The sequence below is a fragment of the Oryctolagus cuniculus genome, chromosome 5 (assembly GCF_051225735.1).
Source record: "Oryctolagus cuniculus isolate XC-2025 breed Fujian yellow rabbit chromosome 5, ASM5122573v1, whole genome shotgun sequence".
NCBI lineage: Eukaryota > Metazoa > Chordata > Mammalia > Lagomorpha > Leporidae > Oryctolagus > Oryctolagus cuniculus.
In genome coordinates this window covers 64,275,284-64,280,846 of record NC_142871.1, presented here as the reverse complement: position 1 = coordinate 64,280,846, position 5,563 = coordinate 64,275,284, and the positions used below count along the sequence as shown (strand labels likewise).

General features: G+C 50.3%; 1 long non-coding RNA gene across 1 annotated transcript; it reads left to right on the top strand.

The window, feature by feature from the left end:
• Window positions 1–215: 215 nt before the first annotated feature.
• On the top strand, window positions 216–5,165 carry LOC149126535 (uncharacterized). The gene is made up of 3 exons (XR_016233808.1): window positions 216–354; window positions 455–630; window positions 5,047–5,165. It is a non-coding gene; the product is annotated as an uncharacterized LOC149126535 (long non-coding RNA).
• The last annotated feature ends 398 nt before the right edge of the window (window positions 5,166–5,563 follow it).

Below are 5,563 nucleotides of genomic sequence, written 5' to 3'. Positions count from 1 at the left end.
AGTAGCTGTAGAGACCTGGCGAGGTGGAGCCTTTAATTGGCACCGTGAACCTCGCCGTGAGGCCAGGCCTCGGTTGTTAACACCAACAACTGCACGCTGTTGACAGTCTTGCAAGGTTGCCATGGAGGCCAACTCCCCCAGGTGTTCTTCAATATACATTCATGGCTCTTAATTTGTCTTTTTGTCCATAAACCAGGGATCCCCCAGAAGCACATGGAAAATGTGTATTATGAAAACACAGTGCATGGATTTCAAAGTTCCCTGCACCAACAAAGCTCTCATCTTCTATGCCATTTTCCCATGAACTTTTTGAAGCACTCTCATACCCTCTCTGGAGCTGGAGGAAGAAGCCAGGTAATTCCATTAGCTTTAAAAGCCCTGCCTTTGACAGAACAATTGAAAACCACAGTCACTTAACCTCCAATGTCTCGCCCTCTTCCCTCCATGCTGTTAGCACTGATTATTTATATTCGTGCAGTACCATTGCATACGGATTACCAGCGTCCCCTCTGAACCACTCCATCTCCCACAGCTCCTCAAATGCGATCAATCCAATGGCAGAACCCTACTTTGAGGATCTATTTCCTAGTGCAACTTCCAGGATCAAGGACTGCATCAATGAGAGGACTGGTAAGAAACAGGTGGTACACTCAGACTAGGACAATTTACAGACGCAACTATTTATAGGGATATGGATGGGATAAAGGGAAATCACAAGAACTGGGTGCAATAATCCAGAAGTAGTAACAGCTGAGCATTCCACCCTAGCCTAAGAAAACAGTCGCGGGAAGAAGGCCCCACAGAGAGAAGCAGGGACCTGCAGCCCAGGCACTCAGCCAGCCTGTGACACCCTCACCTAGAGGACACGAAGGGAATAAACACCATGACCTCACTTTCCCCAATTTCCAGTCCCCTGCCAGGGATCCCCAGGGGCCAAACCCAGGTGAAGTCAGAGGCAGGGGAGCCCGGTGGGGAGAGCAGATCCAGGAGGCAAAGTGCAGAAATCTCTTTAGCACAATAGGAAAGGTCATGAATCTAGTTCTGAGCAAACTCTGCTTACTGCACTGGCTCCAAGCAGTAACATGGGTGGCTCAGAGAAAACCCTGGGTTCTGTGTAAATCAAAGTTCTCAGCATACCAGGCAAGGCCATGAAAGTGGGCTCGAGGACTTAGGTGGACAGGGCAAGGACAGAAGAGGGTCTAGGCTTGTGCCTGAGAAATTCCAACACAGCGATCAGGCAGAAGAGGGGAAGCTGGCAAAGGGACAGAGAAGGGCAGCCAGAGAGGACAGAGAAAACCCAGGGGAGGGTGACGGCTCCGAGTGTTCCCTAAAGAAGCTCTGTTGCAGCTGGCCGAGGGGTTACATAACACGAAGCCTGGGGAGGGCCTGTGAGGTGGGCGGGGGCTTGGGTGAACACAGTGCTAACAGGAGCGGGGGAGGCAGACAGGAAAACAAGTGTGGAATAAGTGCACACTGTGATTCTGTGCCGCCCTTGTGTCTCGAGAAGAAAACTGCAGATCTGGATAGAAAACGTGGGTCCAGGGATGGAACTGTTTAGAATGGGAGTGACTAGAGCACATTCACCCATAGCTGAAAAGAAACTATTAGAGAGGAACAAGGCAGAGAGAGAAAAGGGATAATTTGGGACCACTCCTTTTCCGAGGAGGTTGAAATCCACTGCATGGGAGAAAACCACTGACCCTTGGGGGGCAGCACTTCCGATCTGCCAGGAGGGAAGAGCCAAGGTGCAGCTTGGTTTACAGGTGCAGGTGGCAGGAAGTGAGTTAATTCCCACCCGAGGACTTCCATTTCTTCTGTGACCTGAGAGCAAAGACTTCTGCTGGGCAGGGGGGATGATACGGGGCTCAGAGCTTTAGTGAGTGCAGCGAAGTGGTCCTTACAGCAGCGGAAGGGTGCAGGACAGGAGAACATTGGGGTTCCCTGGGTGGCAGTGGCTTCAGAGTCCGTGGTGGAGATGATGGAGACAGACTGCTAGACCAGAGGATTTCTCTCCAGCCTTGCTTTGCTGCCTACAAGGAGACCTAGCATACGCAGTTGAATTCTCCCAGGATTGCTTCTCCCAGGTGAGGGTGATGAAAGGACCCAACAGGCCCATGAGTTTCAGGTATTGGCAACGTAGTGATTGACATCATGGACCATGGAATCTAACGTGGCTTCAAAGGGAAGCTAAGAGCAGATTAATGGATAGGGAAGAGTACAGTGGCCAGGGGAGCAAGGGTCTTGGTATGATGAGAGCAGAGCAGGTGGGCAAGAGGATGAGAATGATGGGGGACTGTGGTTAGGGTGAGAGATTTGAGGGGTGCCGAGGACCAAGCATAGAGGTGGTAAAACAGATTAAGGAATTGGCCAGTGGGGGTCAGGGACAGGCATTGTGGTTCTACAGTTGTTAAGCCATGGCTCGGGATGCCTGCATCCCTACTGAATGCCAGTTTGAGCCCTGGCTCCTCCACCTCTGATTTAGCTTCTTGCTAATGCACCTGGGAAGGCAGCAGAAGATGGCCAAGACCTTATGTCTCTGCCACCCATGTGGGGAGACCTAGATGGAGTTGTGGACTTAGACTTTTAGTCTGGCCCAACTCAGCTGTTGTGGGCATTGGAAGAGTGAAGTGGCAGATGGAAGATGTCTTTCTCTGTCACTCTGCTTTTTAAATTAAGACAATAAATAAAACTTTAAAAAAAGAGAAAGAGAATTTGAGGGACCAGGTACAAGTATCTGGCTTAGCAGTTAAAAAGATGGTTAAGGGGGCTGGTGTTGTGGCTCAGTGAGTAAAGCTGCTGCCTGTGGCACCAGCATCACATATGGGCACCCATTCCAGCCCTGGCTGCTCCACTTCCAATCCAGCTCCCTGCTAATACACCTGGGAAAGCAGCAGAAGACGGCCCAAGTGATTGGACCACTGCACCCACATGGGAGACCCGAAGAAGCTCCTGGGTCCTAGCTTTGGCCTGGCCCGGCCTAGATTGTTGCGGCCATTTGGGGAGTAAACCAGTGGATGGAAGATCTCTTTGTGTCTTCTCCTTTCTCTGTAATTCTGCCTTTTGAATAAAATAAACCTTAAAAAAAATTTTAAAAAAAGATGGTTAAGATGCCCACCTACTACATCAACGTGCCTGGATCCAACACCTCGCTTCAGTTCCTGACTCCAGCCTCCTGCAGCAGAGGTGGCTCAAGTGGCTGACCCTGCAGGCTGACCCTGGCCACTGGGGGCATTTGCAGAGTGAACCAGGGCTAGGGAAGGCTCTCCTGCTGTCTGTCTCTTCTTTCTCAGCCTCTCAAAGGAAATAGGAAGTTCACTAGGTTGCCCAAGGGAACAGGAACGATGGGATTGAAGTGTCTTGGGGGACTGAGATGGGGAGGGGTCTCCACGGGGCCCCAGCAATGATGGCTGAACTCAGAAGAGCAGCTATTGCTTAATTAAGGAGGTTCTGAGGCTGAGTTGGGGAGTGGGGAAGCGGCCCGGCTCCTCCCTCGTCCCGGGTACTTAGGCTGTCGACATTTATGTAGGAGGCCTGCGAGAGATGCAGCACTCTCTGGGTAGAGACATGTTTCAATTCAGGGAAGGAGGGAATGGAGGCTCTCTGTGGGAGAGAGGTTGAGCTACCCCAGCCTCCTGATGTGAGCAGTGAGTGCAAAAGTGACCAGAGATTAAAATGGAAGCTTTAACCGGACCAGACCAGGGCCCCGGCTTGTAAACACAACTGCTAATAGAATGATTTAAAAATCAACATCCTCGTCTAGAAAGCCTCATTCCTGCTTTTCAAGGAAGTACATCTCCTCCATCTCTGTCCTTGGCCATCAACGGTGACCCTTGTGCATGGCCAGGCTCTAGGGCACAACGCCTGAGCAGCAGTATTTTCTCCACGCTCAGGGCTGTCCTGGGCTGCTTTGGTCCCAGCTGTTGTTTGCTGAGTCTCGCGTGATATTTACTTCTGTCTCTGTCTTTCAGCTTGCGGAACACCATGAAGGATGATTTCCTGTGTCTGCCTCTCACTGGATCATTTGACCTTGTACTGCATATGGTTCTCCAGCCATGTCTCTCGGTGCTCTTCTTTCCTCACTTCACTTCTGCTTTGGTTTCTACCTTAGCCTACCTGGAGCAATGTATGGGTTAACAGAGAGTAGGAGTAATGCTGAGGTCGCCAGGTGCGTGGCAGTGTAACTGAGGTCTGGCATTACCGAGACAGGACCGGGACTAAACTTCCAGGACTTTCAGCTGTGCCCTGGATGGCTGGACAAATTCCGCAGCCACCATTAAGCAAAAACAAAAAGGATGTCAACAAGCAAAGTGTAGCCACCACTTTCTTCTCTTCACCTTCTCAGAAAGTCTTTTTTCTTTCATGGTAACTTGATTACTAATCCTGAGATGAATGCCCCATGGTGAATAAGCCAGCCTAGAACGCAAATGCAGTTGAGGGTGAAAAACAATTAGAAGACTGGTTCTACTCTGTGACAGGAAGGCTTAGTCACGCGAGAAGTGATTGCCGTCTGGAGATTTCCAATCCAAACTTGTCCGTAATTTTCAGTTGATCGAATCCGGCGTTCTTGCCTCTGTTTCGTGCGGCAGTTGCTGTTTCGGAGTGTGCACGCTGTCGCTGGAGCGCTCGGTCTTCTCCAGGCGCTGCTGTGGGTGGATTGGCTCTGTTACTGGCACTGTGTTTGACATAATCTATCACCTAAAATGCTTACAAACTGCCTCAAACACACAAATTGCTGTCTATCAAACCTGTCTGATCTCGAGGGACCTTAAAATGATCTAACACTAGAGAAAGCCCCAGGGTGCAGGCAGGCAGTTTCAACAGCAATGCCCTGCAATTTAGTAAGACAAAGTAAATGGAATTACAATTAACAGTTGCTAAGGGAGATTTCCTTCTGTATTATCATGATACTGCACTCTAGAACCTGATAAGAGAACTTGGATAGAAACACAGACTAGAAGGTTCCCTGCCTGTATCTGTTCTAAAATCTTTTTGTTAGCATCTAATAGCATCTAAGATAAATACCTTTTTCCTTGCTGGTTATATTAGACCCAAGGGAAGGACTTACAGTCCATGACTGAGGGAAGAATTTTCTTGCCTTCTCTGGAGCCATCACCTGCTGCCTCCCAGGGTGCACACTAGCAGGAAGCTGGAATTGGGACTCAAAGGTGGGTACTGAAACCAGGCACTCTGGTACGGGGGATGCGGGCAACTTAACCTGTCCCCCTACAACTTCCCGAAACTTGAAAGGGGACCAACTTTATGATGGCAGCTTTATGGGAGCAGAGCAGAACTGGGAAGGGGAGAGCGTGGGTGTCTACACACCTGGCTGAGCTGCTGAACCAGCCAGCTTGGAGCCTGTGGCACCTGGCCTCTCCCTTTGCAGAAGTAAGAGATGCCCCGTCTGTTTCCCACAGTGCTTGCTGTGTGTTGCTGTCCCTGCCCCTGGAAAGCACTGCCCCAACTCAATGCCTGACCTGTGTATCCAGAGCTCTGCAGGGAGCCAGCAGCCCTTCAGGGGTAATTCCTGCTGGTCTGACTTGTTTACTCACCTGGATGCCTGCTA